This window comes from Heterodontus francisci, chromosome X (assembly GCF_036365525.1).
Source record: "Heterodontus francisci isolate sHetFra1 chromosome X, sHetFra1.hap1, whole genome shotgun sequence".
Lineage (NCBI taxonomy): Eukaryota > Metazoa > Chordata > Chondrichthyes > Heterodontiformes > Heterodontidae > Heterodontus > Heterodontus francisci.
In genome coordinates this window covers 32575208-32599983 of record NC_090421.1, presented here as the reverse complement: position 1 = coordinate 32599983, position 24776 = coordinate 32575208, and positions in this window count along the sequence as shown.

The window sequence follows — 24776 nt, the reverse complement described above, 5'->3', positions numbered from 1 at the left end:
GACACACTCTGACAGTCGCTGACACTCTCAGACGCTCTCAGACACTCTCAATCACTCTCTATCACTCTCTGACACTCACTGACATTCTCAGACACTCTCTGTCACTCTCAGACACTCTCTATCACTCTCTGACACTCTCTGACACTCTCAGACAGTCTCTATCACTCTCAGACACTCTATATCACTCCCTATCACTCTCTGACACACTCTGACACTCTCAGACACTCTCTATCACTCTCTGACACTCACTGAAACGCTCAGACACTCTCTGACACTCTCAGACACACTCTCTCACTCTCTGGCACTCTCTGAAACTCTCTGACACACTCACACTCTCTCTTGCACTCTCTATCACTCTCTGACACTCTCTGACACACTCTGACACTCTATATCACTCTCTGTCACTCTCTGACACTCTCTGACACTCTCTGACGTTCTCTGACACACTCTATCGCTCTCTGACACTCTCTGACACAATCTGACACTCTCTATCGCTCTCTGAATCTCTCTATCACTCTCTGACACTCTCTGACACTCTCTGACTCACTCTGACACTCTCTATCACTCTCTGACACTCTCTATCACTCTCTGACACTCACTGACAGTCACTGACACTCTCAGACACTCTCTGTCACTTTCAGACACTCTCAGACACTCTCTATAACTCTCTGACTCTCTCTATCACTCTCTGACACTCTCTGACACTCTCTGACACTCTCTGATTCTTTCAGACACTCTCTGTCACTCTCTATCACTCTCTGTCACTCTCTATCACTCTGTATCACTCTCTGACACTCTCTATCACTCTCTGACACTCTCTGACAATCCCTGACACTCACAGACACTCTCTGACACTCGCTATCTCTCTCTATCACTCTCTGATACTCTCTGACACTCTCTGACACTTTCAGACACTCTCTATCACTCTCTATCACTCTCTATCACTCTCTGACACACTCTGACACACTCTGAAACTCTCTATTACTCTCTGACACTCTCACACACTCTGACACTCTCTATCACTCTCTGACACACTCTATCACTCTCAGACACTCTCTTACACTCTCTGACACTCTCTATCACTCTCTGACACACTCTGACACTCTCTATCACTCTCACACACTCTGACACTCTCTATAACTCTCTGAAACAATTTGACACTCTCTATCACTATCTGACACTCTCAGACAATCTCTATCACTCTATGACACTCTCTGACATTGTCTATCACTCTCTGACTAACTCTGACACTCTCTGACACCCCCAGACACTCTCTATCAGTCTCTATCACTCTCTGACACACTCTGAAAGTCTCTGACACTCTCAGACACTCTCTATCACTCTCTGACACTCAATGAATCTCTCAGACACTCTCTGTCACTCTCAGACACTCACTATCACTCTCTATCACTGTCTGACACTCTCAGACACTCTCTGACACTCGCTATATCTCTCTATCACTCTCTGATACTCTCTGACACTCCCTGACACTCTCTGACTCTTTCAGACACTCTCTATCACTCTCTATCACTCTCTGACACACTCTGACAGTCGCTGACACTCTCTGACACTCTCAGACTCTCTCTGAATCTCTCTATCACTCTCAGACACTCTCTATCACTCTCGGAATCTCTCTATCACTCTCTGATACTCTCTGACACTCTCTGACTCACTCTGACACTCTCTATCACTCTCTGACACGCTCTATCACTCTCTATCACTCTCTGACACTCACTGACACTCTCAGACACTCTCTGTCACTTTCAGACACTCTCAGACACTCTCTATAACTCTCTGACTCTCTCTATCACTCTCTGACACTCTCTGACACTCTCTGACAATCTCTGATTCTTTCAGACACTCTCTATCACTCTCTATCACTCTCTGACAATCTCTGACACTCTCTATCACTCTCTGACACTCTCTTTCATCTCTGATACTCTCAGTCTCTCTCTATCAATCTCTGACACTCTCTGACACTCTCAGAAACTCTCTATCACTCTCTGACACTCACTGACACTCTCAGACACTCTCTGTCACTTTCAGACACTCTCAGACACTCTCTATAACTCTCTGACTCTCTCTATCACTCTATGACACTCTCTGACACTCTCTGACACTCTCTGACGCTCTCTGACTCTTTCAGACACTCTGTATCAATCTCTATCACTCTCTGACACTCTCTAACACTCTCTATTATTCTCTGACACTCTCTATCATCTCTGATACTCTCAGACTCTCTCTATCAATCTCTGATACTCTCTGAAACTCTCAGACACTCTCTATCACTCTCTGACACTCTCTGACACTCTCAGACACTCTCTGTCACTCTCTATCACTCTCTGACACACTCTGACAGTCGCTGACACTCTCAGACGCTCTCAGACACTCTCAATCACTCTCTATCACTCTCTGATACTCTCTGACACTCTCTGACTCACTCTGACACTCTCCATCACTCTCTGACACTCTCTATCACTCTCTATCACTCTCTGACACTCACTGACACTCTCAGACACTCTCTGTCACTTTCAGACACTCTCAGACACTCTCTATAACTCTCTGACTCTCTCTATCACTCTCTGACACTCTCTGACACTCTCTGACAATCTCTGATTCTTTCAGACACTCTCTATCACTCTCTATCACTCTCTGACAATCTCTGACACTCTCTATCACTCTCTGACACTCTCTTTCATCTCTGATACTCTCAGTCTCTCTCTATCAATCTCTGACACTCTCTGACACTCTCAGAAAATCTCTATCACTCTCTGACACTCACTGACACTCTCAGACACTCTCTGTCACTTTCAGACACTCTCAGACACTCTCTATAACTCTCTGACTCTCTCTATCACTCTATGACACTCTCTGACACTCTCTGACACTCTCTGACGCTCTCTGACTCTTTCAGACACTCTCTATCAATCTCTATCACTCTCTGGCACTCTCTAACACTCTCTATCATTCTCTGACACTCTCTATCATCTCTGATACTCTCAGACTCTCTCTATCAATCTCTGACACTCTCTGAAACTCTCAGACACTCTCTATCACTCTCTGACACTCTCTGACACTCTCAGACACTCTCTGTCACTCTCTATCACTCTCTGACACACTCTGACAGTCGCTGACACTCTCAGACGCTCTCAGACACTCTCAATCACTCTCTATCACTCTCTGACACTCTCTGACACTCTCAGACAGTCTCTATCACTCCCTATCACTCTCTGACACACTGTCACACTCTCAGACACTCTCTATCACTCTCTGACACTCACTGAAACGCTCAGACACTCTCTGACACTCTCAGACACTCTCTCTCACTCTCTGGCACTCTCTGAAACTCTCCGACAATCTATATCACTCTCTATCACTCTCTGACACTATCTGACACTCTCTGACACTCTCTGACACACTCTGACACACTCTATCGCTCTCTGACACTCTCTGACACAATCTGACACTCTCTATCACTCTCTGAATCTCTCTATCACTCTCTGACACTCTCTGACTCACTCTGACACTCTCTGACACTCTCTATCACTCTCTGACACTCTCTGACACTCACTGACACTCTCAGACACTCTCTGTCACTTTCAGACACTCTCAGACACTCTCTATAACTCTCTGATTCTCTCTATCACTCTCTGACACTCTCTGACACTCTCTGACACTCTCTGACACTCTCTGATTCTTTCAGACACTCTCTATCACTCTCTGTCACTCTCTGACAATCTCTGACACTCTCTATCACTCTCTGACACTCTCTTTCATCTCTGATACTCTCAGACTCTCTCTATCAATCTCTGACACTCTCTGACACCCTCTGACTCACTCTGACACACTCTATCACTCTCTGACACTCTCTATCACTCTCTATCACTCTCTGACACTCACTGACACTCTCAGACACTCTCTATAACTCTCTGACTCTCTCTATCACTCTCTGACACTCTCTGACACTCTCTGATTCTTTCAGACACTCTCTATCACTCTCTATCACTCTCTAACAATCTCTGACACTCTCTATCGCTCTCTGACACTCTCTTTCATCTCTGATACTCTCAGACTCTCTCTATCAATCTCTGACACTCTCTGACACTCTCAGACACTCTCTATCACTCTCTGACACTCACTGACACTCTCAGACACGCTCTGTCACTTTCAGACACTGTCAGACACTCTCTATAACTCTCTGACACTCTCTGACACTCTCTGATTCTTTCAGACGCTCTCTATCACTCTCTAGCACTCTCTGACAATATATGACACTCTCTATCACTCTCTGACACTCTCTTTCATCTCTGATACTCTCAGACTCTCTCTATCAATCTCTGACACTCTCAGACGCTCTCAGACACTCTCAATCACTCTCTATCACTCTCTGACAATCTCTGACACTCTCAGACAGTCTCTATCACTCTCAGACACTCTATATCACTCCCTATCACTCTCTGACACACTGTGACACTCTCAGACACTCTCTATCACTCTCTGACACTCACTGAAACGCTCAGACACTCTCTGACACTCTCAGACACTCTCTCTCACTCTCTGGCACTCTCTGAAACTCTCTGACACACTCACACTCTCTCTTACACTCTCTATCACTCTCTGACACTCTCTGACACACTCTGACAATCTATATCACTCTCTATCACTCTCTGACACTCTCTGAAACTCTCTGACACTCTCTGACACACTCTATCGCTCTCTGACACTCTCTGACACAATCTGACACTCTCTATCACTCTCTGAATCTCTCTATCACTCTCTGACACTCTCTGACTCACTCTGACACTCTCTGACACTACCTATCACTCTCTGACACTCTCTGGCACTCACTGACACTCTCAGACACTCTCTGTCACTTTCAGACACTCTCAGACACTCTCTATAACTCTCTGACTCTCTCTATCACTCTCTGACACTCTCTGACACTCTCTGACACTCTCTGACACTCTCTGATTCTTTCAGACACTCTCTATCACTCTCTGTCACTCTCTGACAATCTCTGACACTCTCTATCACTCTCTGACACTCTCTTTCATCTCTGATACTCTCAGACTCTCTCTATCAATCTCTGACACTCTCTGACACCCTCTGACTCACTCTGACACACTCTATCACTCTCTGACACTCTCTATCACTCTCTATCACTCTCTGACACTCACTGACACTCTCAGACACTCTCTATAACTCTCTGACTCTCTCTATCACTCTCTGACACTCTCTGACACTCTCTATCGCTCTCTGACACTGTCTTTCATCTCTGATACTCTCAGACTCTCTCTATCAATCTCTGACACTCTCTGACACTCTCAGACACTCTCTATCACTCTCTGACACTCACTGACACTCTCAGACACTCTCTGTCACTTTCAGACACTGTCAGACACTCTCTATAACTCTCTGACACTCTCTGACACTCTCTGATTCTTTCAGACACTCTCTATCACTCTCTATCACTCTCTGACAATATCTGACACTCTCTATCACTCTCTGAAACTCTCTTTCATCTCTGATACTCTCAGACTCAATCTATCAATCTCTGACACTCACTGACACTCTCAGACACTCTCTGTCACTTTCAGACACTCTCAGACACTCTCTATAACTCTCTGACTCTCTCTATCACTCTCTGACACTCTCTGACACTCTCTGACACTCTCTGACACTCTCTGACTCTTTCAGACACTCTCTATCAATCTCTATCACTCTCTGACACTCTCCAACACTCTCTATCATTCTCTGACACTCTCTATCATCTCTGATACTCTCAGACTCACACTATCAATCTCTGACACTCTCTGAAACTCTCAGACACTCTCTATCACTCTCTGACACTCTCTGACACTCTCAGACACTCTCTGTCACTCTCTATCACTCTCTGACACACTCTGACAGTCGCTGACACTCTCAGACGCTCTCAGCCACTCTCAATCACTCTCTATCACTCTCTGACACTCACTGACACTCTCAGACACTCTCTGTCACTCTCTGTCACTCTCAGACACTCTCTATCACTCTCTGACACCCTCTGACACTCTCTGACACTCTCTGACACTCACTGACACTCTCAGACACTCTCTGTCACTTTCAGACACTCTCAGACACTCTCTATAACTCTCTGATTCTCTCTATCACTCTCTGACACTCTCTGACACTCTCTGACACTCTCTGACACTCTCTGACACTCTCTGATTCTTTCAGACACTCTCTATCACTCTCTGTCACTCTCTGACAATCTCTGACACTCTCTATCACTCTCTGACACTCTCTTTCATCTCTGATACTCTCAGACTCTCTCTATCAATCTCTGACACTCTCTGACACCCTCTGACTCACTCTGACACACTCTATCACTCTCTGACACTCTCTATCACTCTCTATCACTCTCTGACACTCACTGACACTCTCAGACACTCTCTATAACTCTCTGACTCTCTCTATCACTCTCTGACACTCTCTGACACTCTCTGATTCTTTCAGACACTCTCTATCACTCTCTATCACTCTCTAACAATCTCTGACACTCTCTATCACTCTCTGACACTCTCTTTCATCTCTGATACTCTCAGACTCTCTCTATCAATCTCTGACACTCTCTAACACTCTCAGACACTCTCTATCACTCTCTGACACTCACTGACACTCTCAGACACTCTCTGTCACTTTCAGACACTGTCAGACACTCTCTATAACTCTCTGACACTCTCTGACACTCTCTGATTCTTTCAGACGCTCTCTATCACTCTCTAGCACTCTCTGACAATATATGACACTCTCTATCACTCTCTGACACTCTCTTTCATCTCTGATACTCTCAGACACTCTCTATCAATCTCAGACACTCTCTGTCACTCTCTATCACTCTCTGACACACTCTGACAGTCGCTGACACTCTCAGACGCTCTCAGACACTCTCAATCACTCTCTATCACTCTCTGACACTCTCTGACACTCTCAGACAGTCTCTATCACTCTCAGACTCTCTATATCACTCCCTATCACTCTCTGACACACTGTGACACTCTCAGACACTCTCTATCACTCTCTGACACTCACTGAAACGCTCAGACACTCTCTGACACTCTCAGACACTCTCTCTCACTCTCTGGCACTCTCTGAAAATCTCTGACACACTCACACTCTCTCTTACACTCTCTATCACTCTCTGACACTCTCTGACACACTCTGACAATCTATATCACTCTCTATCACTCTCTGACACTCTCTGACACTCTCTGACACTCTCTGACACACTCTATCGCTCTCTGACACTCTCTGACACAATCTGACACTCTCTATCACTCTCTGAATCTCTCTATCACTCTCTGACACTCTCTGACTCACTCTGACACTCTCTGACACTCTCTATCACTCTCTGACACTCTCTGACACTCACTGACACTCTCAGACACTCTCTGTCACTTTCAGACACTCTCAGACACTCTCTATAACTCTCTGATTCTCTCTATCACTCTCTGACACTCTCTGACACTCTCTGACACTCTCTGACACTCTCTGATTCTTTCAGACACTCTCTATCACTCTCTGTCACTCTCTGACAATCTCTGACACTCTCTATCACTCTCTGACACTCTCTTTCATCTCTGATACTCTCAGACTCTCTCTATCAATCTCTGACACTCTCTGACACCCTCTGACTCACTCTGACACACTCTATCACTCTCTGACACTCTCAATCACTCTCTGACACTCTCTGACACTCTCTGATTCTTTCAGACACTCTCTATCACTCTCTATCACTCTCTAACAATCTCTGACACTCTCTATCGCTCTCTGACACTCTCTTTCATCTCTGATACTCTCAGACTCTCTCTATCAATCTCTGACACTCTCTGACACCCTCTGACTCACTCTGACACACTCTATCACTCTCTGACACTCTCTATCACTCTCTATCACTCTCTGACACTCACTGACACTCTCAGACACTCTCTATAACTCTCTGACTCTCTCTATCACTCTCTGACACTCTCTGACACTCTCTGATTCTTTCAGACACTCTCTATCACTCTCTATCACTCTCTAACAATCTCTGACACTCTCTATCGCTCTCTGACACTCTCTTTCATCTCTGATACTCTCAGACTCTCTCTATCAATCTCTGACACTCTCTGACACTCTCAGACACTCTCTATCACTCTCTGACACTCACTGACACTCTCAGACACTCTCTGTCACTTTCAGACACTGTCAGACACTCTCTATAACTCTCTGACACTCTCTGACACTCTCTGATTCTTTCAGACGCTCTCTATCACTCTCTAGCACTCTCTGACAATATATGACACTCTCTATCACTCTCTGACACTCTCTTTCATCTCTGATACTCTCAGACACTCTCTATCAATCTCAGACACTCTCTGTCACTCTCTATCACTCTCTGACACACTCTGACAGTCGCTGACACTCTCAGACGCTCTCAGACACTCTCAATCACTCTCTATCACTCTCTGACACTCACTGACACTCTCAGACAGTCTCTATCACTCTCAGACACTCTATATCACTCCCTATCACTCTCTGACACACTGTGACACTCTCAGACACTCTCTATCACTCTCTGACACTCACTGAAACGCTCAGACACTCTCTGACACTCTCAGACACTCTCTCTCACTCTCTGGCACTCTCTGAAACTCTCTGACACACTCACACTCTCTCTTACACTCTCTATCACTCTCTGACACTCTCTGACACACTCTGACAATCTATATCACTCTCTATCACTCTCTGACACTCTCTGACACTCTCTGACACTCTCTGACACACTCTATCGCTCTCTGACACTCTCTGACACAATCTGACACTCTCTATCACTCTCTGAATCTCTCTATCACTCTCTGACACTCTCTGACTCACTCTGACACTCTCTGACACTCTCTATCACTCTCTGACACTCTCTGACACTCACTGACACTCTCAGACACTCTCTGTCACTTTCAGACACTCTCAGACACTCTCTATAACTCTCTGATTCTCTCTATCACTCTCTGACACTCTCTGACACTCTCTGACACTCTCTGACACTCTCTGACACTCTCTGATTCTTTCAGACACTCTCTATCACTCTCTGTCACTCTCTGACAATCTCTGACACTCTCTATCACTCTCTGACACTCTCTTTCATCTCTGATACTCTCAGACTCTCTCTATCAATCTCTGACACTCTCTGACACCCTCTGACTCACTCTGACACACTCTATCACTCTCTGACACTCTCTATCACTCTCTGACACTCACTGACACTCTCAGACACTCTCTATAACTCTCTGACTCTCTCTATCACTCTCTGACACTCTCTGACACTCTCTGATTCTTTCAGACACTCTCTATCACTCTCTATCACTCTCTAACAATCTCTGACACTCTCTATCGCTCTCTGACACTCTCTTTCATCTCTGATACTCTCAGACTCTCTCTATCAATCTCTGACACTCTCAGACACTCTCTATCACTCTCTGACACTCACTGACACTCTCAGACACTCTCTGTCACTTTCAGACACTGTCAGACACTCTCTATAACTCTCTGACACTCTCTGACACTCTCTGATTCTTTCAGACGCTCTCTATCACTCTCTAGCACTCTCTGACAATATATGACACTCTCTATCACTCTCTGACACTCTCTTTCATCTCTGATACTCTCAGACTCTCTCTATCAATCTCAGACACTCTCTGTCACTCTCTATCACTCTCTGACACACTCTGACAGTCGCTGACACTCTCAGACGCTCTCAGACACTCTCAATCACTCTCTATCACTCTCTGACACTCTCTGACACTCTCAGACAGTCTCTATCACTCTCAGACACTCTATATCACTCCCTATCACTCTCTGACACACTGTGACACTCTCAGACACTCTCTATCACTCTCTGACACTCACTGAAACGCTCAGACACTCTCTGACACTCTCAGACACTCTCTCTCACTCTCTGGCACTCTCTGAAACTCTCTGACACACTCACACTCTCTCTTACACTCTCTATCACTCTCTGACACTCTCTGACACACTCTGACAATCTATATCACTCTCTATCACTCTCTGACACTCTCTGACACTCTCTGACACACTCTATCGCTCTCTGACACTCTCTGACACAATCTGACACTCTCTATCACTCTCTGAATCTCTCTATCACTCTCTGACACTCTCTGACTCACTCTGACACTCTCTGACACTCTCTATCACTCTCTGACACTCTCTGACACTCACTGACACTCTCAGACACTCTCTGTCACTTTCAGACACTCTCAGACACTCTCTATAACTCTCTGACTCTCTCTATCACTCTCTGACACTCTCTGACACTCTCTGACACTCTCTGATTCTTTCAGACACTCTCTATCACTCTCTGTCACTCTCTGACAATCTCTGACACTCTCTATCACTCTCTGACACTCTCTTTCATCTCTGATACTCTCAGACTCTCTCTATCAATCTCTGACACTCTCTGACACCCTCTGACTCACTCTGACACACTCTATCACTCTCTGACACTCTCTATCACTCTCTATCACTCTCTGACACTCACTGACACTCTCAGACACTCTCTATAACTCTCTGACTCTCTCTATCACTCTCTGACACTCTCTGACACTCTCTGATTCTTTCAGACACTCTCTATCACTCTCAATCACTCTCTGACAATCTCTGACACTCTCTATCGCTCTCTGACACTCTCTTTCATCTCTGATACTCTCAGACTCTCTCTATCAATCTCTGACACTCTCTGACACTCTCAGACACTCTCTATCACTCTCTGACACTCACTGACACTCTCAGACACTCTCTGTCACTTTCAGACACTGTCAGACACTCTCTATAACTCTCTGACACTCTCTGACACTCTCTGACACTCTCTGATTCTTTCAGACACTCTCTATCACTCTCTATCACTCTCTGACAATATCTGACACTCTCTATCACTCTCTGACACTCTCTTTCATCTCTGATACTCTCAGACTCACTCTATCAATCTCTGACACTCACTGACACTCTCAGACACTCTCTGTCACTTTCAGACACTCTCAGACACTCTCTATAACTCTCTGACTCTCTCTATCACTCTCTGACACTCTCTGACAATCTCTGACACTCTCTGACACTCTCTGACACTCTCTGACTCTTTCAGACACTCTCTATCAATCTCTATCACTCTCTGACACTCTCTAACACTCTCTATCATTCTCTGACACTCTCTATCATCTCTGATACTCTCAGACTCACTCTATCAATCTCTGACACTCTCTGAAACTGTCAGACACTCTCTATCACTCTCTGACACTCTCTGACACTCTCAGACACTCTCTGTCACTCTCTATCACTCTCTGATACACTCTGACAGTCGCTGACACTCTCAGACGCTCTCAGCCACTCTCAATCACTCTCTATCACTCTCTGACACTCACTGACACTCTCAGACACTCTCTGTCACTCTCTGTCACTCTCAGACACTCTCTATCACTCTCTGACACTCTCTGACACTCTCAGACAGTCTCTATCACTCTCAGACACTCTATATCACTCCCTGTCACTCTCTGAAACAATTTGACACTCTCTATCACTATCTGACACTCTCAGACAATCTCTATCACTCCATGAAACTCTCTGACATTGTATATCACTCTCTGACTAACTCTGACACTCTCTGACACCCCCAGACACTCTCAGACACTCTCTATCACTCTCTGACACTCAATGACACTCTCAGACACTCTCTGTCACTCTAGACACTCTCTATCACTCTCTATCACTCGCTATCACTCTCTGACACTCTCAGACACTCTCTATCAGTCTCTGACACTCTCTATCACTCTCTATCACTCTCTATCACTCTGTGACACACTCTGAAACTCTTTATCACTCTCTGACACTCACAGTCACTCTCTATCACTCTCTATCACTCTCTGACACACTCTGACACTCTCTATCACTCTCACACACTCTGACACTCTCTATCACTCTCTGACACACTCTGACACACTCGATCACTCTCTATCACTTTCAATCACTCTCTGACACTCTCCGACACTCTCAGACACTCTCAGACATTCTCTATCACTCTCTGAAACCCTCAGACACTCTCTGAATCTTTCAGACACTCTCCATCACTCTCAGACACTCTCTGACACTCTCAGACATTCTCAGACACTCTCTATCACTCTCTGACACTATCTGTCACTCTCTATCACTTTCTGAAACTCTCAGACACTCTCTGACACTCTCTGACACTCTCTGTCACTCTCTCACACTCTCTCACACTCTCTGACATTCTCTTTCCTCCTCTGACACTCGCTATCTCTCTCTATCACTCTCTGCTACTCTCTGACACTCTCTGACTCTTTCAGAGACTCCCTATCACTCTCTATCACTCTCTATCACTCTCTGACACTCTCTATCATCTCTGACACTCTCAGACTCTCTCTATCAATCTCTGACACTCTCTGACTCTCTCAGACACTCTCTATCACACTATGACACACTCTGAAACTCTCTGACACTGTCAGACACTCTCTTTCACTCTCTATCACTCTCAGACACTCTCAGACACACTCTATCACTCTCTGACACTCTCTATCACTCTCTATCACTCTCTGACACTCACTGACACTCTCAGACACTCTCTGTCACTTTCAGACACTCTCAGACACTCTATAACTCTCTGACTCTCTCTATTACTCTCTGACACTCTCAGACTCTCTCTGAATCTCTCTATCACTCTCTGACACTCTCTGACACTCTCTGACACTCTCTATCACCCTCTGAATCTCTCTATCATTCTCTGACAATCTCTGACACTCTCTGACTCACTCTGACACTCTCTATCACTCTCTGACACTCTCTATCACTCTCTATCACTCTCTGACACTCACTGACACTCTCAGACACTCTCTGTCACTTTCAGACACTGTCAGACACTCTATAACTCTCTGACTCTCTCTATTACTCTCTGACACTCTCAGACTCTCTCTGAATCTCTCTATCACTCTCTGACACTCTCTGACACTCTCTGACACTCTCTATCACCCTCTGAATCTCTATATCAATCTCTGACACTCTCTGACACTCTCTGACTCACTCTGACACTCTCTATCACTCACTGACACTCTCAGACACTCTCTGTCACTTTCAGACACTGTCAGACACTCTCTATAAATCTCTGACTCTCTCTATCACTCTCTGACACTCTCTGACACTCTCTGACGCTCTCTGACTCTTTCAGACACTCTCGATCAATCTCTATCACTCTCTGACACTCTCTAACACTCTCTATCATTCTCTGACACTCTCTATCATCTCTGATACTCTCAGACTCACTCTATCAATCTCTGACACTCTCTGAAACTCTCAGACACTCTCTATCACTCTCTGACACTCTCTGACACTCTCAGACACTCTCTGTCACTCTCTATCACTCTCTGACACGCTCTGACAGTCGCTGACACTCTCAGACGCTCTCAGACACTCTCAATCACTCTCTATCACTCTCTGACACTCACTGACACTCTCAGACACTCTCTGTCACTCTCAGACACTCTCTATCACTCTCTGACACTCTCTGACACTCTCAGACAGTCTCTATCACTCTCAGACACTCTATATCACTCCCTATCACTCTCTGACACACTCTGACACTCTCAGGCACTCTATATCACTCTCTGACACTCACTGAAACGCTCAGACACTCTCTGACACTCTCAGACACACTCTCTCACTCTCTGGCACTCTCTGAAACTCTCTGACACACTCACACTCTCTCTTGCACTCTCTATCACTCTCTGACACTCTCTGACACACTCTGACACTCTATATCACTCTCTGTCACTCTCTGACACTCTCTGACACTCTCGGACTCTCTCTGACACACTCTATCGCTCTCTGACACTCTCTGACACAATCTGACACTCTCTATCGCTCTCTGAATCTCTCTATCACTCTCTGACACTCTCTGACACTCTCTGACTCACTCTGACACTCTCTATCACTCTCTGACACTCTCTATCACTCTCTGACACTCTCTGACACTCACTGACACTCTCAGACACTCTCTGTCACTTTCAGACACTCTCAGACACTCTCTATAACTCTCTGACTCTCTCTATCACTCTCTGACACTCTCTGACACTCTCTGATTCTTTCAGACACTCTCTGTCACTCTCTATCACTCTCTGTCACTCTCTATCACTCTCTATCACTCTCTGACACTCTCTATCACTCTCTGACACTCTCTATCACTCTCTTTCACTCTCTATCACTCTCTGACACACTCTGAAACTCTATATTACTCTCTGACACTCTCACACACTCTGACACTCTCTATCACTCTCTGACACACTCTGACACACTCTATCACTCTCAGACACTCTCATAAATTCTCTATCACTCTCTGACACTCTCTGACAATCCCTGACACTCACAGACACTCTCTGACACTCGCTATCTCTCTCTATCACTCTCTGATACTCTCTGACACTCTCTGACACTTTCAGACACTCTCTATCACTCTCTATCACTCCCTATCACTCTCTGACACACTCTGACACACTCTGAAACTCTCTATTACTCTCTGACACTCTCACACACTCTGACACTCTCTATCAGTCTCTGACACACTCTGACACACTCTATCACTCTCAGACACTCTCTGACACTCTCTGACACTCTCCATCACTCTCTGACACACTCTGACACTCTCTATCACTCTCACACACTCTGACACTCTCTATAACTCTCTGAAACAATTTGACACTCTCTATCACTATCTGACACTCTCAGACAATCTCTATCACTCTATGACACTCTCTGACATTGTCTATCACTCTCTGACTAACTCTGACACTCTCTGACACCCCCAGACACTCTCTATCAGTCTCTATCACTCTCTGACACACTCTGAAAGTCTCTGACACTCTCAGACACTCTCAGACACTCTCTATCACTCTCTGACACTCAATGAATCTCTCAGACACTCTCTGTCACTCTCAGACACTCTCTATCACTCTCTATCACTCTCTGACACTCTCAGACACTCTCTGACACTCGCTATATCTCTCTATCACTCTCTGATACTCTCTGACACTCTCTGACACTCTCTGACACTTTCAGACACCCTCTATCACTCTCTATCACTCTCTGACACTCTCTGACACTCTCTATCACTCTCTGACACTCTCTATCATCTCTGACACTCTCTGACTCTCTCAGACACTCTCTATCACTCTCTGACACACTCTGAAACTCTCTGACACTGTCAGACACTCTCTTTCACTCTCTATCACTCTCTGACACACTCTGACGGTCGCTGACACTCTCAGACGCTGTCAGACACTCTCAGACACACTCTATCGCTCTCTGACACTCTATATCACTCTCTATCGCTCTCTGACACTCACTGACACTCTCAGACACTGTCTGTCACTTTCAGACAGTCTCAGACACTCTATAACTCTCTGACTCTCTCTATCACTCTCTGACACTCTCAGTCTCTCTCTGAATCTGTCAATCACTCTCTGACACTCTCTGACACTCTCTATCACTCTCTGAATCTCTCTATCACTCTCTGACACTCTCTGACACTCTCTGACTCACTCTGACACTCTCTATCACTCTCTGACACTCTCTGACACTCTCTGATTCTTTCAGACACTCTCTATCACTCTCTATCACTCTCTGACAATCTCTGACACTCTCTATCAGTCTCTGACACTCTCTTTCATCTCTGATACTCTCAGACTCTCTCTGTCAAACTCTGACACTCACTGACACTCTCAGACACTCTCTGTCACTTTCAGACACTCTCAGACACTCTCTATAACTCTCTGACTCTCTATATCACTCTCAGACACTCTCTGACACTCTCTGACGCTCTCTGACTCTTTCAGACACTCTCTACCAATCTCTATCACTCTCTGACACTCTCTAACACTCTCTATCATTCTCTGACACTCTCTATCATCTCTGATACTCTCAGACTCACTCTATCAATCTCTGACACTCTCCTAACTCTCAGACACTATCTATCACTCTCTGTCACTCTCTATCACTCTCTGACACACTCTGACAGTCGCTGACACTCTCAGACGCTCTCAGCCACTCTCAATCACTCTCTATCACTCTCTGACACTCACTGACACTCTCAGACACTCTCTGTCACTCTCAGACACTCTCTGTCACTCTCTGACACTCTCAGACAGTCTCTATCACTCTCAGAAACTCTATATCAATCCCTATCACTCTCTGACACACTCTGACACTCTCAGACACTCTCTATCACTCTCTGACACTCACTGAAACGCTCAGACACTCTCTGACACTCTCAGACACTCTCTCTCACTCTCTGGCACTCTCTGAAACTCTCTGACACACTCATACTCTCTCTTAGACTCTCTATCACTCTCTGACACTCTCTGACACTCTCTGACACTCTATATCACTCTCTATCACTCTCTGACACTGTCAGACACTCTCTTTCACTCTCTATCACTCTCTGAAACACTCTGACGGTCGCTGACACTCTCAGACGCTCTCAGACACTCTCAGACACACTCTATCACTCTCTGACACTCTCTATCAATCTCTATCACTCTCTGACACTCACTGACACTCTCAGACACTCTCTGTCACTTTCAGACACTCTCAGACACTCTATAACTCTCTGACTCTCTCTATCACTCTCTGACACTCTCAGACTCTCTCTGAATCTCTCTATCACTCTCTGACACTCTCTGACACTCTCTATCACTCTCTGAATCTCTCTATCACTCTCTGACACTCTCTATCACTCTCTATCACTCTCTGACACTCACTGACACTCTCAGACACTCTCTGTCACTTTCAGATTCTGTCAGACACTCTCTATAACTCTCTGACACTCTCTGACACTCTCAGACACTCTCTGATTCTTTCAGACACTCTCTATCACTCTCTATCACTCTCTGACAATCTCTGACACTCTCTATCACTCTCTGACACTCTCTTTCATCTCTGATACTCTCAGACTCTCTCTATCAATCTCTGACACTCACTGACACTCTCAGACACTCTCTGTCACTTTCAGACACTCTCAGACACTCACTATAACTCTCTGACTCTCTCGATCACTCTCTGACACTCTCTGACACTCTCTGACAATCTCTGACGCTCTCTGACTCTTTCAGACACTCTCTATCAATCTCTATCACTCTCTGACTCTCTCACAATCTCTATCATTCTCTGACACTCTCTATCATCTCTGATACTCTCAGACTCACTCTATCAATCTCTGACACGCTCTGAAACTCTCAGACACTCTCTATCACTCTCTGACACTCTCTGACACTCTCAGACAATCTCTGTCACTCTCTATCACTCTCTGACACACTCTGACAGTCGCTGACACTCTCAGACGCTCTCAGACACTCTCAATCACTCTCTATCACTCTCTGACACTCACTGACACTCTCAGACACTCTCTGTCACTCTCAGACACCCTCTATCAATCTCTGACAGTCTCTACCACTCTCAGACACTCTATATCACTCCCTATCACTCTCTGACACACTCTGACACTCTCAGACACTCTCTATCACTCTCTGACACTCACTGAAACACTCAGACACTCTCTGACACTCTCAGACACTCTCTCTCACTCTCTGGCACTCTCTGAAACTCTCTGACACACTCACACTCTCTCTTACACTCTCTATCACTCTCTGACACTCTCTGACACACTCTGACACTCTATATCACTCTCAGTCACTCTCTGACACTCTCTGACACTCTCTGACACACTCTATCGCTCTCTGACACTCTCTGACACAATCTGACACTCTCTATCACACTCTGAATCTCTCTATCACTCTCTGACACTCTCTGACACTCTCTGACACTCACTGACACTCTCAGACACTCTCTGTCACTCTCAGACACTCTCAGACACTCTCGATAACTCTCTGACTCACGCTATCACTCTCTGACACTCTCTGACACTCTCTGACACTCTCTGATTCTTTCAGACACTCTCTATCACTCTCTGTCACTCTCTGACAATCTCTGACACTCTCTATCACTCTCTGACACTCTCTTTCATCTCTGATACTCTCAGACTCTCTCTATCAATCTCTGACACTCTCTGACACTCTCAGACACTCTCCATCACTCTCTGACACTCACTGACACTCTCAGACACTCTCTGTCACTTTCAGACACACTCAGACACTCTCTATAACTCTCTGACTCTCTCGATCACTCTCTGACACTCTCTGACACTCTCTGACGCTCTCTGACTCTTTCAGACACTCTCCATCAATCTCTATCACTCTCTGACACTCTCTAACACTCTCTAACATTCTCTGACACTCTCTATCATCTCTGATACTCTCAGACTCTCTCTATCAATCTCTGACACTCTCTGAAACTCTCAGACACTCTCTATCACTCTCTGACACTCTCTGACACTCTCAGACTCTCTGTGTCACTCTCTATCACTCTCTGACACACTCTGACAGTCGTTGACACTCTCAGACGCTCTCAGACACTCTCAATCACTCTCTATCACTCTCTGACACTCACTGACACTCTCAGACACTCTCTGTCACTCTCAGACACTCTCTATCACTCTCTGACACTCTCTGAAACTCTCTGACACACTCACACTCTCTCTTTCACTCTCTATCACTCTCTGACACTCTCTGACACACTCTGACACTCTAAATCACTCTCTATCACTCTCTGACACTCTCTGACACTCTCTGACACACTCTGACACTCTCTATCGCACTCTGACACTCTCTGACACAATATGACACTCTCTGACACTCTCAGACACTCTCTATCACTCTCTATCACTCTCTGACACACTCTGACACAATCTGACAATCTCTGACTCTCTCTATCACTCTCACACACTCTGACACTCTCTATCACTCTCTGACAAACTCTGACACACTCTATCACTCTCTATCACTTTCTATCACTCTCTGACACTCTCCGACACTCTCAGACACTCTCAGACATTCTCTATCACTCTCTGACACCCTCAGACACTCTCTGACACTCTCAGCCACTCTCTATCACTCTCAGACACACTCTGACACTCTCAGACACTCTCTATCACTCTCTGAGACTCTCTGACACTCTTTGTCACTCTCTATCACTTTCTGAAACTCTCAGACACTCTCTGACACTCTCTGACACTCTCTATCACTCTCTCACACTCTCTGACATTCTCTTCCAACCTCTGACACTGTCAGACACTCTCTATCGCCCTCTGACACTCTCTGACAATCTCTGACACTCTCAGACACTCTCTGACACTCGCTATCTCTCTCTATCACTCTCTGATACTCTCTGACACTCTCTGACTCTTTCAGACACTCTCTAGCACTCTCTATCACTCTCTGACACTCTCTGACACTCTCTATAACTCTCTGACACTCTCTATCATCTCTGACACTCTCAGACTCTCTCTACCAATCTCTGACACTCTCCGACACTCTCAGACACTCTCTATCACTCAATGACACACTCTGACTGTCGCTGACACTCTCAGACGCTCTCAGACACTCTCAGACACACTCTATCACTCCCTGACACTCTCTATCACTCTCTATCACTCTCTGACACTCACTGACACTCTCAGACACTCTCTGTCACTTTCAGACACTCTCAGACACTCTGTAACTCTCTGACTCTCTGTATCACTCTCTGACACTCTCAGACTATCTCTGAATCTCTCTATCACTCTCTGACACTCTCTGACACTCTCAGACACTCTCTATCACTCTCTGAATCTCTCTATCACGCTCTGACACTCACTGACACTCTCAGACACTCTCTGTCACTTTCAGACAATCTCAGACACTGTCTATAACTCTCTGACTCTCTTTATCACTCTCTGACACTCTCTGACACTCTCTGATTCTTTCAGACACTCTCTATCACTCTCTATCACTCTCTGACAATCTCTGACACTCTCTATCACTCTCTGACACTCTGTATCATCTCTGATACTCTCAGACTCTCTCTATCAATCTCTGACACTCTCTGACACTCTCAGACACGCTCAAACACTCTCTATCACTCTCTGACACACTCTGACACTCTCAGACACTCTATGTCACTCTCTATCATTCTCTGACACTCTCTGATAGTCGCTGACACTCTCAGACGCTCTCTGACACTCTCAGACACTCTCTATCACTCTCTGACACTCTCTACCACTCTCTATCACTCTCTGTCACTCTCTGGCACTCTCTATCACTCTCTGACACTCTATATCACTCTCTGCCACTCTCTGACACTCTCAGACACTCTCTATCACTCCCTATCACTCTCTGATACTCTCTAACACTCTCTATCACTCTCTGGCACTCTCTATCACTCTCTATCACTCTCTGACACTCTCTATCACTCTCTGACACTCTCTATCACTCTCTTTCACTCTCTATCACTCTCTGACACACTCTGAAACTCTATATTACTCTCTGACACTCTCACACACTCTGACACTCTCTATCACTCTCTGACACACTCTGACACACTCTATCACTCTCAGACACTCTCATAAATTCTCTATCACTCTCTGACACTCTCTGACAATCCCTGACACTCACAGACACTCTCTGACACTCGCTATCTCTCTCTATCACTCTCTGATACTCTCTGACACTCTCTGACACTTTCAGACACTCTCTATCACTCTCTATCACTCCCTATCACTCTCTGACACACTCTGACACACTCTGAAACTCTCTATTACTCTCTGACACTCTCACACACTCTGACACTCTCTATCAGTCTCTGACACACTCTGACACACTCTATCACTCTCAGACACTCTCTGACACTCTCTGACACTCTCCATCACTCTCTGACACACTCTGACACTCTCTATCACTCTCACACACTCTGACACTCTCTATAACTCTCTGAAACAATTTGACACTCTCTATCACTATCTGACACTCTCAGACAATCTCTATCACTCTATGACACTCTCTGACATTGTCTATCACTCTCTGACTAACTCTGACACTCTCTGACACCCCCAGACACTCTCTATCAGTCTCTATCACTCTCTGACACACTCTGAAAGTCTCTGACACTCTCAGACACTCTCAGACACTCTCTATCACTCTCTGACACTCAATGAATCTCTCAGACACTCTCTGTCACTCTCAGACACTCTCTATCACTCTCTATCACTCTCTGACACTCTCAGACACTCTCTGACACTCGCTATATCTCTCTATCACTCTCTGATACTCTCTGACACTCTCTGACACTCTCTGACACTTTCAGACACCCTCTATCACTCTCTATCACTCTCTGACACTCTCTGACACTCTCTATCACTCTCTGACACTCTCTATCATCTCTGACACTCTCTGACTCTCTCAGACACTCTCTATCACTCTCTGACACACTCTGAAACTCTCTGACACTGTCAGACACTCTCTTTCACTCTCTATCACTCTCTGACACACTCTGACGGTCGCTGACACTCTCAGACGCTGTCAGACACTCTCAGACACACTCTATCGCTCTCTGACACTCTATATCACTCTCTATCGCTCTCTGACACTCACTGACACTCTCAGACACTGTCTGTCACTTTCAGACAGTCTCAGACACTCTATAACTCTCTGACTCTCTCTATCACTCTCTGACACTCTCAGTCTCTCTCTGAATCTGTCAATCACTCTCTGACACTCTCTGACACTCTCTATCACTCTCTGAATCTCTCTATCACTCTCTGACACTCTCTGACACTCTCTGACTCACTCTGACACTCTCTATCACTCTCTGACACTCTCTGACACTCTCTGATTCTTTCAGACACTCTCTATCACTCTCTATCACTCTCTGACAATCTCTGACACTCTCTATCAGTCTCTGACACTCTCTTTCATCTCTGATACTCTCAGACTCTCTCTGTCAAACTCTGACACTCACTGACACTCTCAGACACTCTCTGTCACTTTCAGACACTCTCAGACACTCTCTATAACTCTCTGACTCTCTATATCACTCTCAGACACTCTCTGACACTCTCTGACGCTCTCTGACTCTTTCAGACACTCTCTACCAATCTCTATCACTCTCTGACACTCTCTAACACTCTCTATCATTCTCTGACACTCTCTATCATCTCTGATACTCTCAGACTCACTCTATCAATCTCTGACACTCTCCTAACTCTCAGACACTATCTATCACTCTCTGTCACTCTCTATCACTCTCTGACACACTCTGACAGTCGCTGACACTCTCAGACGCTCTCAGCCACTCTCAATCACTCTCTATCACTCTCTGACACTCACTGACACTCTCAGACACTCTCTGTCACTCTCAGACACTCTCTGTCACTCTCTGACACTCTCAGACAGTCTCTATCACTCTCAGAAACTCTATATCAATCCCTATCACTCTCTGACACACTCTGACACTCTCAGACACTCTCTATCACTCTCTGACACTCACTGAAACGCTCAGACACTCTCTGACACTCTCAGACACTCTCTCTCACTCTCTGGCACTCTCTGAAACTCTCTGACACACTCATACTCTCTCTTAGACTCTCTATCACTCTCTGACACTCTCTGACACTCTCTGACACTCTATATCACTCTCTATCACTCTCTGACACTGTCAGACACTCTCTTTCACTCTCTATCACTCTCTGAAACACTCTGACGGTCGCTGACACTCTCAGACGCTCTCAGACACTCTCAGACACACTCTATCACTCTCTGACACTCTCTATCAATCTCTATCACTCTCTGACACTCACTGACACTCTCAGACACTCTCTGTCACTTTCAGACACTCTCAGACACTCTATAACTCTCTGACTCTCTCTATCACTCTCTGACACTCTCAGACTCTCTCTGAATCTCTCTATCACTCTCTGACACTCTCTGACACTCTCTATCACTCTCTGAATCTCTCTATCACTCTCTGACACTCTCTATCACTCTCTATCACTCTCTGACACTCACTGACACTCTCAGACACTCTCTGTCACTTTCAGATTCTGTCAGACACTCTCTATAACTCTCTGACACTCTCTGACACTCTCAGACACTCTCTGATTCTTTCAGACACTCTCTATCACTCTCTATCACTCTCTGACAATCTCTGACACTCTCTATCACTCTCTGACACTCTCTTTCATCTCTGATACTCTCAGACTCTCTCTATCAATCTCTGACACTCACTGACACTCTCAGACACTCTCTGTCACTTTCAGACACTCTCAGACACTCACTATAACTCTCTGACTCTCTCGATCACTCTCTGACACTCTCTGACACTCTCTGACAATCTCTGACGCTCTCTGACTCTTTCAGACACTCTCTATCAATCTCTATCACTCTCTGACTCTCTCACAATCTCTATCATTCTCTGACACTCTCTATCATCTCTGATACTCTCAGACTCACTCTATCAATCTCTGACACGCTCTGAAACTCTCAGACACTCTCTATCACTCTCTGACACTCTCTGACACTCTCAGACAATCTCTGTCACTCTCTATCACTCTCTGACACACTCTGACAGTCGCTGACACTCTCAGACGCTCTCAGACACTCTCAATCACTCTCTATCACTCTCTGACACTCACTGACACTCTCAGACACTCTCTGTCACTCTCAGACACCCTCTATCAATCTCTGACAGTCTCTACCACTCTCAGACACTCTATATCACTCCCTATCACTCTCTGACACACTCTGACACTCTCAGACACTCTCTATCACTCTCTGACACTCACTGAAACACTCAGACACTCTCTGACACTCTCAGACACTCTCTCTCACTCTCTGGCACTCTCTGAAACTCTCTGACACACTCACACTCTCTCTTACACTCTCTATCACTCTCTGACACTCTCTGACACACTCTGACACTCTATATCACTCTCAGTCACTCTCTGACACTCTCTGACACTCTCTGACACACTCTATCGCTCTCTGACACTCTCTGACACAATCTGACACTCTCTATCACACTCTGAATCTCTCTATCACTCTCTGACACTCTCTGACACTCTCTGACACTCACTGACACTCTCAGACACTCTCTGTCACTCTCAGACACTCTCAGACACTCTCGATAACTCTCTGACTCACGCTATCACTCTCTGACACTCTCTGACACTCTCTGACACTCTCTGATTCTTTCAGACACTCTCTATCACTCTCTGTCACTCTCTGACAATCTCTGACACTCTCTATCACTCTCTGACACTCTCTTTCATCTCTGATACTCTCAGACTCTCTCTATCAATCTCTGACACTCTCTGACACTCTCAGACACTCTCCATCACTCTCTGACACTCACTGACACTCTCAGACACTCTCTGTCACTTTCAGACACACTCAGACACTCTCTATAACTCTCTGACTCTCTCGATCACTCTCTGACACTCTCTGACACTCTCTGACGCTCTCTGACTCTTTCAGACACTCTCCATCAATCTCTATCACTCTCTGACACTCTCTAACACTCTCTAACATTCTCTGACACTCTCTATCATCTCTGATACTCTCAGACTCTCTCTATCAATCTCTGACACTCTCTGAAACTCTCAGACACTCTCTATCACTCTCTGACACTCTCTGACACTCTCAGACTCTCTGTGTCACTCTCTATCACTCTCTGACACACTCTGACAGTCGTTGACACTCTCAGACGCTCTCAGACACTCTCAATCACTCTCTATCACTCTCTGACACTCACTGACACTCTCA